Source organism: Oryx dammah, unplaced genomic scaffold, assembly GCF_014754425.2.
Source record: "Oryx dammah isolate SB20612 unplaced genomic scaffold, SCBI_Odam_1.1 HiC_scaffold_5, whole genome shotgun sequence".
Lineage (NCBI taxonomy): Eukaryota > Metazoa > Chordata > Mammalia > Artiodactyla > Bovidae > Oryx > Oryx dammah.
The window spans coordinates 76,739,293-76,753,249 of NW_024070189.1; the positions used below are offsets into that span (position 1 = coordinate 76,739,293).

The 13,957-nt window shown below is 37.8% G+C and overlaps 1 pseudogene; it reads left to right on the plus strand.

The window, feature by feature from the left end:
• Positions 1 to 288: 288 nt before the first annotated feature.
• LOC120864676 lies at positions 289 to 688 on the plus strand (annotated as a pseudogene).
• Positions 689 to 13,957: the final 13,269 nt, after the last annotated feature.

Here is a 13,957-nt window from a genome sequence, read left to right on the forward strand (position 1 = left end):
CAATAAAAGTAAAAAGTAGATGTGGGAATAATAGTAATATTCCTTTTAAACTGAAGAGACATAATATTACTTGAAGAAAGACTGTGATAAGATGCATATTGCAAATTCTGGAGCTTGTACTGTATAAACTTAAAAATTATAACTAAGCTAGTAAGATAAGACCATGGTAGAGAAAAATGAATAATGAAAATATTTAAAGAGAAAGAATTCAGAGACAAATAACAAAAAACATGGCACACTCTTTTCCTTGGTGCTGCCTGTGGAGGTGGTAGCCATTTCTTTGGCATCATGGCCACCCTCAGACCTCTCATGAAGTCAAAGATTACCAAAAAGAGGAGCAAGAAATTCATCAAGTACCAGTCAGATTATGTCAGAATTAAATGGAATTGGCAGAAACCCAGTGGAATCGACAGTAAGGTGCACAGAAGATTCAGGGGCCAGATCTTGATGCCCAACATTGGTTATTGCAGAAACAAGAAAGCAAAGCACATGCTGCCCAGTGGCTTCTGGCAGTTCCTCATCCACAGCGTCAAGGAACTTGAAATGCCGCTGATGTGCAACACACATTGCTGCGATTGCTCACATCGTCTCCTCCAAGAAACTCAGAGCCATTGTGGAAAGGGCAACCTGGCTGGCCATCAGAGTCACCAATCCCAATGCCAGTCTGCACAGCAAAGAAAATGAATAGAGAGCTTGTGTGCACATTGTATTTGTGTTAAAACCATAAAACTAAAATATATATATATATGGGATAAATTGAAAACAAATAGCCAGATCATACTTAAAAACAGCCATATAAATTATTAGATTAATTATAAATGTGCTAAACTTTTCAAATAAATCCAAAGAGTATTATACTGCATTCTAAAACTAAATCCAATTGTATGTTGTTTAGAGAAAATGAATTTTAAATATGAAGTTACAGATTGTCTAAGAGAAGGATGGAAAAATATACAGAGAAGTCGTCAAAACTAAGAGTATTAATAAAGATGAGAAGGAGCATTTCATATAAAAAAATGTCAGCTCAACATGAAAATATAATAATTCTGAAACTCTAATAATAAAAGAGATTCATAAACTTATGACGCAAAAATTGAAAAAGTCTATAAACAAAATTAGGCAAATCCACAATTATGGTTGAAATTTCTGCAGAAAATTACAAGGATATAAAAAACTTGAATAAATTGTCACTCAATAGGTCATATTGAAATTTATAGAATAATTCACCCAACAATGGAACAAAGTGTTTTCAAAGAGCACATTAAACAAGTGGAGCATAAAATTGATTAATGTTTAACTGAAAAAATGATATTGAGCAGTTGTTTGGGACATCTTTCATCTGATTTCACATTAAATGGAAGCATGTTATGGGAATGACTCCTTTAGGGTTATCCAGAATTTGAAGTACACACATAATTTATTAAAGATTATAGGAGCAATTTCCGGAGAAGGCAATGGCACCCCACTCCAGTACTCTTGCCTGGAAAATCCCATGGATGGAAGAGCCTGGTAGGCTGCAGTCCACGGGGTTGCTACTAGTTGGACACGACTATGTGACTTCACTTTCACTTTTCACTCTCATGCATTGGAGAAGGCAATGGCAACACACTCCAGTGTTCTTGCCTGAAGAATCCCAGGGATGGGGGAGCCTGGTGGGCTGCCGTCTATGGGGTCGCACAGAGTCGGACATGACTGAAGCGACTTAGTAGCAGCAGCAGCAGCAGCAGCAGGAGCAATTTCATTTTGAAAGCAGGGCTTTCTGTCTGCTTAATATTATGGTAGTATTGACTACATTAGTTGGAAATGCCCTATGACTAACTTTCTATTCCTTAACTGGTAGGGCATATTTTCTTCCAATGTGGATACCTCAGATACTTTGTAATGTTACATAAAAAATTTCAAGGGATTTTATGCAATTTTTAGCTTGTTACTTATATGTGATTATCCTAGAAAACAATCTCTTTCCCCTCAAATTCACTATTTATCTATTAATTATGTTTAATTACTCTTAGTACTTCCATACTGAAGAATGGGCTTAGAAGTATACAGTCTTTTGATTATGTGATTTTTATAATGAATGCTTTGTTTGGTATATTCCCTAGCATCCTCTCCCTGGGCTCTTAAGTTGCATTTATTTTGGGCAGTTCATGTGATGATGTTTTTATTTTTATAGCCTATTTAGTAGTTTTATCCTTTAAGAAAACAAAAATTTTGTTTGACGTTTTCTTAAAATAATTGTGGCATATCCAAACAATAAATTGAAACTACTAGGCACACAGCATTTACAAATATCAAAAAATGTGCTGAGCTATCTAGGGCACAAAAGAACACACTCTATATGAACCCATGTATATTCTATTACAGAATAGGGAAACCTAATCCATAGTAGTAGCACGTGAGTTATTATTGCCTAAGCCAGAGGCGAGGGTGGATAAAATGCAAACAAGGAAAACTGGCAGGGGATTATCATGGAAATATTCCATATCTTGATAGGGTTGATGAATATATGAGTGTATACATTTGACAAACTCACCAAATTGTAAACTTAAAATATGTGCTTTCTTATCGAATGGAGATCACATTTCAGTAAATTTAATGAGTAAAAACAAAACAAAAACAAAAAGCTATTGTGTTGAAAGAAGAATGGAGGCAGACGGATTAGCTAGAGTGCTGCAAATAATCTGAACAACGATGGTTTACATAATAGAAATGGAAAACAAGACAGATTTAGGATATATTTTAAAGGCAAATTGTACATGATATCTTGATAGTTTATATGTGTACATTCAACAGTGAGGATTCTGATGGATAATGAGAAATAAAGAAAATCCCTGAAAATTTGGCTTAAATTGGATGGAGTTATTTCTTCAAAAATGTTAATCTGAGAAAATGGCTAGTTTGGTAGTTGAGTTCTATGGGGAATCAAGAGTTCTATCTTGACTGTGTTAATCTTAAGATGCTTTTTAAAATGCCTGTGGACAAATATTCAGTGGATGTTGGATATATGATTCTGGAGTTGTAGGACATATTTGGATATTAAGGTACAGATGTGGAAGTCACAGTAAACAAGTTCCTAGAGAGCCTAGGACATTAAGAGAAGAGGAAGCAGCAAAGAAGAGATGAAACAGCTAACAGTTCAGATGCTCAGTTACAAGCACATAGAGTCCTAGACGTTGAGAGATGAGAGAGTTTTAGTAAGAAAGGTGAGCAGCTATGTAGAAAGCAGTGGAAATGTCTGGTTAACTAATGAACGGTAACCACTGGACCTTTGTTTTTGTGACCCTGACAAGGTTTTTCCTCTGGAATAGAAGGGATGAAAACTTGATTGAATTGGATATGAAAGATCTTATGACATGACTCTTTATCAAAAAAATTTACAATGAATTGAGAAGGAATGGAACAGTGATAGGAAGATAATTCAGGTCAGGGTCATGGGAGATTTTATTTAATTAGTTTTTATTTTTATTTTTTATTTTTTTTTAAATTTATTTATTTTTTATTTTACTTTACAATTCTGTATTGGTTTTGCCATACATTGACATGAATCCCCACGGGTGTACATGCATAAAAACCCAATATTAGTGCTTAGTTGTATGCTGGTGGTAATATTCCACCAAGAAATGAGAAGTGATTGATGCAGGAGAGGGAGTGTTTGAGGAAAGTCTTTGAGAAGCCATGGGATGTAAACCCCAAGTAGAGGAATTTAATATATAATTTATACAGTATTTCATTTTGAGATACATAACATCATGCTAAAAGAATGTATTGATATCTTTGTGCCTAATTTAGAACCAAAAGAAAATCAGCAAAATAACATTGGGCTCGAGTTAATATTTGGTTAACATTCTCTGATTTATTTTCTGGTTTGGAACACATAATTTTCCCAGTTCTATATATTCTTCAGGAATATCTTGCCTTAAATACTATAAAGTGAAAATAAAAAGAATGCATTTTCTAAAGGTCATACTATTTGTGGTTGTATTTACTGAAGGAAAAAAAACAATTTTATCCTGATGGAAAAACAGATGAGACTGAACAGCAGATGAGGCTGTGGAAACAAAAGACAGAATATGAGAATTTGGTTGCAGGGTCTTCTGTTCAAAAGAACATAGTCCTTCAAAAATCTGCAGCCACAGAAACTGCCATTCCCAGTCCTGTGATCTATAGAGCATGACTATTAGATGTTACAGAATTACACACCAGTCATTAGTGAAAGATTGAATTTCTGTAGTCAGTTCTTGACATTTGGAGCTAAGGACAACTCTTCACATGGTGTGGTGAATGGAGCCAGTGAAATATTTAAGGACGAGAGCATGAAGTGACTTTAAAATCCCATGAAACAAAGGGTGACTTACATATGAGAAGTAAACATGAGGTTGTGAAAGCTTGATGTCAAGTCTCAGGAAAAAATAAAGTGAAAAAAGAAAATTATTTTCTCAAATACTTGCATTTAAACTTTTAGTCCTAAAAAAGAAAAATAAAAAAATTAAAAAAAAATAAATAAACTTTTAGTCCTTCCTCTGGGGTGACTACCAAAATTGTGAAAGGATATCCTATTCTTTCTGGTAGGTTTGGGAAACTTGGGTCATTCCCTTGCTCCTTCTCCTACCCCCACCAAACATTGTTAACACTAAAACAGGTGTTTCAGTTAGGATCCTTTAGGTGGAAATCACAGAATAAACTAAAAGTGGCTTAAACAACGAGAATAATGTGAATGTGAGGTATTGCATAATTGGAAGTCCCAAGATCAGCTCTATCAGAGTTGGTTACCTTCTTGGCTCCATGGTGTGAGTGTTCCTGGTCACTCTCTCTGGGAGTCTCTAGACTTTCCCTCTTTCAGCCCAGAAAGAATACAAATAGCTCCCAACATAGACATATCACATGGAAGTGGCAAAGGTAGGACCAAGTGAATCCCTGTTTCATTTCCCTTTTGTTAGTTATGAGAAAAACAATCCCAGAAGCCTCTCACTAGATTTTCCTCTTTGTCTTCTTTCTCTGAGACATGATAAGGGAAATGAAATTATCGTGACTGGCATAGACTGATGAATATCTGTCCCTGGAGATAGGCAAGGCCCTTAAAGATTCACAAAAAAATTTGCTCCTTCATAAGCTGGGTTTCTGCCAGCAAAGCAGATAGGATGACTGTGATGGCTAAGGGGGCAATGCATGAGTAGCAGAGTGACTAGTGCACAAAGGTATTTAGTTAATATTAAATGTTCTTACTGTTTTATCAAGCTGATCTTATGGGAAATACAGTAGGAGACCCCAGCCTCACAAACTGCATTTTCTGACCTTCATCCAACCTGTCCTCAGTAGTATAGTTAGCCCTAGCTGGCTTTACTTTCTTTCTTTGGAAATCTTTTGTTACCCTGTTTGTCTCACTCCAGCAGTAGTAGTTAATGAGTTGTCTGCCTCACTGATTTTCCAAAATTTTGCATATTGTAGCCAAACTGATCTTTCTAAAGGAAGATCTAATCATGTCGCCATTGTCCTTAAGAGCTTATCACAATTCCTCATTGTATTGCATCTGAAGGTTGAACTCTTTGGAATCATGTCCATGTAGTTGGTCTTCAGTGCAGGTGGAGGGTGGCTCCTCTGCCTTTTGGTTCTGCCATATGGAACATACAGTCCCCTTGGGGCAGGAGAAAAATAGAAGACTTGCAAATAGGGTCTCCATTGTCCACAAATAGTCAGGTGCCCAGCCCATCTGTCAGGGTCTGAGAAGTGCCATCTTGCTTGCACCCTGAACAGGGGGAGAACATGCTTTTAGGGAACACTGTTGCAATAGATGCAGAGATGTGCCTCCTAGGTCCCCCTTTAAGGAAATACTTGCTGTCCAACTGCAGAGAATTCATGTCTCAGCAAATGGGAGCTGGGAGCTGCCTTGTCTGACGTCATGTCTTTCCTGGGACAGTCCACTTGTAACTGAGTGAGGCAAAGAGATAAAGACATGGCCATTTTGGCCCATGTATATAACTCTGAAAGGCACTGCTCACTCGCAAATTCTCTGCTGGGCTGGCCAGAGCTTTCTTTTGCTTGCCTTGCAGTTTGACTTCTTCCTCTGATTTATCCTATTTCACCATTTCTTTCATATGTTTTGATCCCTCATGAACATCTTGTATCCCATACTCCGCTTGATATTTGCTTCTGTAAATTACAACCTGCGACAACTAGTAATTCCTAGCAGAAAGTCCTTTAATGCTCAGCTTTCTTTTCTACCTCAATAATCATTACCTAACTTGGATATTTTTTGCTCCAGATGTATAGAGTTCCTGAGTGTAAGTACCTAAGTGCTGCTAAGCATTGTTCTTTTTTTTTTCCCCCCTCTTTTTCACTCTCTCATTCTCTCTAAGGCTGCCAATGGGTAGATAAATACTTAGAAGAAAGTCATCTGCCCAGGCCCAATAGGTACTAAACCAGGGAGTTCAGACTCAGATCCTCCTTTGCCCTTTACAACTTTATAGCCTGTTTCCTTTAAACAGTTCAAACCTCCACTGACTGGACCATCCTTTCCACCTTCCCTTTGAGGATCTCACTGATCGTCACTCAGCTCAGCAACAGTAACTCCAGAAAACTTCCAAAATTATCCCCTCTCCTTGCATGCGCTGTGTTCCTGTGTTACTCTGATAGCTAATAGCCCAACTGTTTATCCCCATCTTGGTACTTATCAATACTGTATTATTCTGTATTATAATCATCTTTGTCTGTCTAGTGTCTCTAATGGCTAGCCAGTACCTGGTGTATCCTTCTTTACCTACTTCTCAAAGGGATTTCAAGTGATTTAGTGTCAGCCCATAGTAGGTACTGAAAAGCATTTATTGAACAAATTCAATAATGCTCTTTTTTTTCCTCTAGCTTTGTGCTCACTCTATCAGCCTAGGTGATTCAGTTAAAAGAGGAAAGAATAGTACCATTTCTAGAATGTATGCAAAGTCATCTGCAAGTCTAAAGGAATTTAGTTCATTTATATTTCTTTTCTGGTTCTGATAGTTGGCCATACCTGTGGCTGACTACACGGTGTGACATAGCACTGATAGCTTGAGAAGGGCAGAGGTATCTAGTGGATGGAGAGCTCTTCCTAGACAGAACTATTTTCTGTTCTTTTTTTTTTTTTTCCCCTCACAAATCCACGTTCAACATCTGCGGCATGCAAGGCCCCTTCAAATATTAGTATCTCAGTCAGTTTAGATAATCATTTTCAAGATGTATGTGTGTAAGAGGAATTATGGCATATGAGTATTCACATTCTGGTTCTCTTCCCTGCCCAAAATACTGTCCTCATTCATTTTATTAACATATTAAGCAGATGAAGGGAGAAATATTCTAAGTAAAATCTTACCCCAGGTAAGATGAAGGCGAGTGTGGAAAGATGATGGGAGTATAGATGTTTATATTGATTTTTGATTATTATATATCTTTCTACATAAGATTTAATTTTGGGCTTGTGAAGTAAGTTGATTAAACATTTCTTGTGAGTTTAATAATCAACCATTTGCAGGAGGGAGAATGGGGGTGATCTGCAAACTCCATGGTGAGAAAAAGTGGTACCAGTGATGAAAATGCAACCTACAGTGGGATCACTTCATATTCCTTGACGGTGGTGTCATTGTGGAAGTTAATCTCAAAATATGAAGTGAGAGGAAAACATAAGGGTATAGTATCTAAGCACTGCAATTGGATAGCAAGATGAACTATTGCCTGTTTAAAAATGCATCAGGGTTAGGAGGATAGGAAGAAATAGAAATTAGTCAAAAAGAACCTGAACATTATCTGTTAGAAAGAATGCTGCTACTGCTACTGCTAAGTCGCTTCAGTCGTGTCCGACTCTGTGCGACCCCATAGATGGCAGCCCACCAGGCTTTCCCATCCCTGGGATTCTCCAGGCAAGAACACTGGAGTGGGTTGCCATTTCCTTCTCTAATGCATAAAAGTGAAAAGTGAAAGTGAAGTTGCTCAGTCGTGTCCGACTCCTAGTGACCCCGTGGACTGCAGCCCACCAGGCTCCTCCATCCATGGGATTTTCCAGGCAAGAGTACTGGAGTGGGATGCCATCGCCTTCTCCAATTAGAAAGAATAGTTTGTTCAAAATCAAAAGCTGTATGGGGCTTATATTCATTTAGAAGGCACTGATAATGCATACTGAACCTGGTAGATATTCACTAATCTATTATATCAGAGATCCCCAAGTCTCCATGATTCACTCTCTGAAGGATTAGTACCTGGTATAATTCAGGGCACCTCAAGGATTCTGAATTCATGCAGTCACTAATGTTCTTCCTGATTGATGAGTGTCATACTGATTGTCACCTCTGATATGCATGAGTGTTTAAACAGAGTTTCTCCCTGTAAGCAGCAAAAGCCTCAGACATTTTATTAAATTAAATTTTAATAGAATAAATCCATTTTAGTGTCCTTTCAGTGAATTTAGAGTTCCTGAAGTAGGAGGTGATTAAATTCATTAAATCTGCTTGCCAACTGCCTGCTGTTCCCAGGTCTCATTCCTTTAAGGCACAGGGCTGTGGCCTTATCTTCTCAGCAGCTCATCCAATAGATCCTGGATGTCTTCCTCTGTCTTATTTTGGAAAATTCTTTCTGTAAAGTGACTTTCGTCCATCATCTCCCCTTATCTGGCAGCAACACCTCTGTCAAGGGATTCTACTTTTCCTGATGTACATAGTGCCTATTGACAATACTAATTTTTCTTCTGAACAGATAAAGAGAGATAAAGAAGGCAAAAAAGACATGAAAAATACTTTTTTTTTTTTTACTGATTTTTAAACTGAAGAACAAATGACATTGTCCATGTTGTACAATCAGAATAGCTTCTGCTTTTAAAAATAAGTATCTCAAACTTGATAAATAGCTGATCATGATAATTTCAGTTGTACTGAAGGTTTGGAAAAGTATTCAACCAATAGCATTGTTATACAGGGTATTGGGAGGTACTACATTCTTTTATAATAAAAGTGTTCATAACATAAATGTTTCTCTCTGGTCCAGGAATACTTAATGGAGAAATAGTTAATGCTTGATAATTGCTATGTTAAAAAAAAACTTGGATAGTTAAAAGTCCATTAATAATCTAAGTCTACAGTGCTACCCAGAGTGTACTTTAGATTATTATTGTTTGGAGAATGAATGAAAATTACTCTAGTGGAAAAAACAACTGAACCACTCTAAAAAGAATCAGGTTGGGAGATTATAAAATCCTCTATGGAACAAACAGTACTTTATTAAAAGCCAGAAAGAGTCTTTTATCAATGGGTACATACAAAAAACTACCATTAATCTATGACAGTGATGCTAATGAGATCATCATTTTCCAGGTAGAAATTTCATTTATTTCACTGCATAGAAAGGGAGGATTTCTAGCATTTTTATTTCACTCTTTGTTGCAATATGCTTTGAATACGATAATCTCCTTTATTTTTCATAGAAAAATAAAAAGCACGTACATTGCCTATGCAATTTAAAATATAAATTTCATTGATTTAATTTTAATTGCTGTTAAATATACAAATATAAAGACATGACATGAGAACCTACGTTGTCCTGCACAGTAGTTAATAACTATGTCCTATAAATGAATATGACCAGGAGAATTCCATGTTGTGGCAAGGTGGGCAAGGTGAAGCTTACATAAAATGTTTGCTCAGTTGTAGTCCAGTAGAAGTCAGTGTTCAGGTGAATGTCAAAGTCAGACCATATTTCACAGCAGTGACAGCCTTTTCACTCCACTTTTGGACACTCTTCACAGTTCTAAAAGAATGCCCACTGGGTACCCCTTGCTGCCTTCTGAATTTTTTCTTTCCCTTTTGTTTTTCCTTCCATCTGGCTTTCCTTCCAATTCTCTTTCCATTCTTCAAAGTAGTATCTACCACCTACTCTGAGTTCAGCCACATCCTAAACCAGAGGGATAAAAAGAAAATAAGTCAGCCAATTATTGTTTCCAAGGGGTCTTTATTTTTGCCTCTCTCCTCAGTTTAGAGTAACATTTGCTTCCCCATCTATCACAATAGAGCTTCAAACTATTGAAATTTCTGTAACTTTTCTTCTTCTAAATGAAAAAAGTTACTCATTTCTTTTTCTATTGGATCATATTAGAAATATCTCATATTTATGGGCAAAGGATGTTAATGGAATAAGTTTGTCCTTCACAGACAGATTTTCATATTTTCGTCATCCTGGGTTGTGTTTTACCCTTAAAAAATGTATCAACCCGGAAGAATTGTGTGCTCTAGCTAAGAATCTTTTTTTTTTTTTTTTAAGGATATAGGTCTTAAGAAAAGGGTTTGTGAATGTGTGCAGAGTTGAGCTCATGGAGAGAGACAGTTTGAGAAACAGTTCCTTGGTTGGTTCCCCACTTGGCTATTTACTAATTATATGAAGCTGAGACCCTCAGTTTATTCATCTGAATTCGGTAATGGGGATTAAGGCAGACACAATGTGTAAGGTGTTATCAGTTAATAAGTCTGTGTTGTAATTCTCAGGCTATTTACGCCATAAGCTTCTTCTCTTTATGTACTTGCTAAAGTCTTATTAATGGAGAGTTGTATCCTTAGCATATATTATTATTTCTAGATACTTGTTTTTTGCCAGTGTGTATGGCTAAAAAGTAGTGAGAAGTGTTTGGAGTTGGCTGATTGTACCTCTGAAGATCTGATTGTGAGCATTTCTTCCCACATTCACACTGCAGTGTCATTAAAGCAATAGTTTGAAATAGGTCATAGTGGGAAATTTCATAGCATATAAATTAACAAACAGTACAAATTGAGACTTTGCTTTCTTCTGGAAAAAAAAAATGACTTTTAACTAGCACACCAGTGCAAATAGTCAGGGCAGAGATTGAGAGAAAAACCCCTTTCTTCTTTTCCCAAACAACAGAATCAGTTCAGTTCAGTTGCTTAGTCGTGTCCAACCCTTTGCAATCCCACAGACTGCAGCATGCCAGGCTTCCCTGTCCATCAGCAACTCGCAGAGCTTGCTCGCTCATGTCCATAGACTCAGTGATGCCATCCAACCATCTCATCCTCTGTTGTCCCCTTAACCTCCCTCCTTCAATCTTTCTCAGCATCAGGGTCTCTTCCAGTAATCAGGTGGCCAAAGTGTTAGAGTTTCCGCTTCAACATCAGTCCTTCCAATGAATATTCAGGATTGATTTACTTTAGGACGGACTGGTTGGATCTCCTGCAGTCCAAGGGACTCTCAAGAATCTTCAACACAGTTCAAAAGCATCAATTTTTTGGCACTCAGCTTTCTTTATAGTCCAACTCTCACATCCATACATGACTACTGGAAAAACCACAGCCTTGACTAGATGGACCTTTGTTGGCAAAGTAATGTCTCTGCTTTTTAATATGCTGTCTAGCTTGGTCATAACTTTTCTTCCAAGGAGCAAGAGTCTTTTAATTGCATGGATGCAATCACAATCTGCAGTGATTTTGGAGCTCAAAAAAAATAAAGTCTATCACTGTTTCCACTGTTTCCCTATCTATTTGCCATAAAGTGATAGGACAGGATGCTTTGAGGTGTTTTTGGAATGTTGAGCTTTAAGTCAACTTTTTCACTCTCCACTTTCACTCTCATCAAGAGGCTTTTTAGTTCCTCTTCACTTTCTGCCATAAGGGTGGTGTCATCTGTGTATCTGAGGTTATTGATATTTCTCCTGGCAGTCTTGATTCCAGCTTGTGTTTCATTTAGCCCAGTGTTTCTCATGATGTACTCTGCATATAAGTTAAATAAGCAGGGTGACAATATACAGCCTGGATGTACTCTTTTCCTGATTTGGAACCAGTCTGTTGTTCCATGTCCAGCTCTAACTGTTGCTTCCTGATCTGCATATAGGTTTCTCAAGAGGCAGGTCAGGTGGTCTGGTATTCTCATCTCTTTCAGAATTTTCCATAGTTTGTGGTGATCCACACAGTCAAAGTCTTTGGCACAGTCCATAAAGCAGAAATAGATATTTCTCTGGTACTCTCTTGCTTTTTCAGTGATCCAGTGGATGTTGGCAATTTGATCTCTGGTTCCTCTGCCTTTTCTAAAACCAGCTTGAACATCTGGAAGTTCACAGTTCATGCACTGTTGAAGCCTGGCTTGGAGAATTTTGAGCATTACTTTACTAGCAAGTAAAGTAAAGAGATGAGTGCAATTGTGCAGTAGTTTGAGCATTCTTTGGCATTGCCTTTCTTTGGGATTGGAATGAAAACGGACCTTTTCCAGTCCTGTGGCCACTGCTGAGTTTTCCAAATTTGCTGGCATATTGAATGCAGCACTTTCACAGCATCATATTTTAGTTCTTGAAATAGCTCAACTGGAATTCCATCACCTCCACTAGCTTTGTTCATAGTGATGTTTCCTAAGGCCCACTTGACTTCGCATTCCAGTATGTCTGGCTCTAGGTGAGTGATCATATCATCGTGATTATCTGGGTCATGGAGATCGTTTTTGAGGTTAAGGAACATAAAACGTTAAGCATATGGTTTTATACAGTGCCGAAAAATTGATACTTTTGAACTGTGGTGTTGGAGAAGACTCTTGAGAGTCCCTTGGACTGCAAGGAGACCCAGCCAGTCCATCCTAAAGAAAATCAGTCCTGAATATTCATTGGAAAGATTGATGTTGAAGCTGAAACTCTAGTACTTTGGCCACCTGATGCAAAGAACTGACTCATTTGAAAAGACCCTGATGCTGGGATAGTTTGAAGAAGGGAGGAGAAGGGGACAACAGAGGATGAGATGGTTGGATGGCATCACCAACTCAATGGACATGAGTTTGAGTAAACTCCAGGAGTTGGTGATGGACAAGGAGGCCTGGCATGCTGCAGTCCATGGGTTCTCAAAGACTCAGACACGATTGAGCGACTGTACTGAACTGAACCTCAAATAAAAGGGAAGTTGATTTGAGTGGAGATTAAACCTAGTAAACACTTTCCTACCCATAAAATAATTCCATTTCAAATATTTTTATCAAATCATCCCATTATACACTTGAAATATCTTATGGTTTCATCTCTCAATTATTTCTCAATAATGCTGAAAAATACATTTCTTCAGGAACACTTTTTTATTTGTGAATATAAATTATTACTTAATCTGGGCCCAATGACTGTTTCGGGTTGTTTGAAATAAAGCCAGAGGATTAGAAAATACTTCCTAGAGTTTACAAAATCCAAATTAGTGGCCTCAGCCTGCAGCCCCTTGAAACAGGGTATTGGTTCCTGGCCAGAGATTGAAGTCAGACCGCGGCAGTGAGAACAGTGAATCCTAGGGACCAGGGACAAGAGTCTGGCCCTTCAGCTGTGTAGAAATGAATTTTCACATCAAGACAAAAGTAGTAAAACCTTTATTAGGAGGAAAGTGTGTACATGTGGATAGACTTACAGCCAGACTCAGAGAGAGTTGCACACTTGTGGTTTGAATCACTTTTGTAGGATGTATCTCCTGGGTTTCTTTGGCCAGTCATTTTGCTTTACCTGATTCTGAGTCCAGAACCAGATGGATTTTGTTTTTCTCAGGGTCCTCCCATTTGTGAGTGTGCCTCTCTTAGCCAAGATGAATTCTAGCTAAGAGGCCTATGGGTTGATTGACATAACTACTATGGGCTAATGCTCCCCCCTTTTTTGACCTCCAAGGAGCCTTTCTGCATATATGTAGTTGGGAAGGTCTTCTTGGCGTGGAGAATAATGAATATGTGGTCTTTCATCTGGGCAGGGCTCAGTTCTTCTCTTGCTCCTGCTAGTTTGGAGTATTTGTCCACAGGGGATGAACTCCAGCTGCTCAGCCTGGGGCCCATCTGTGTCCTGCCTCAGATACTACTGCAAAGCCACAGTTGTCTTTCATAGTATTAATATTTTCAGTAAGAAAATGTATTTTTTGTATTTTGTCTGTTAATGACATTTTAAGTTCAAATTTCCTTTGTGAACTGGTATACTGCCCTGTCCATATATATTATTTATATA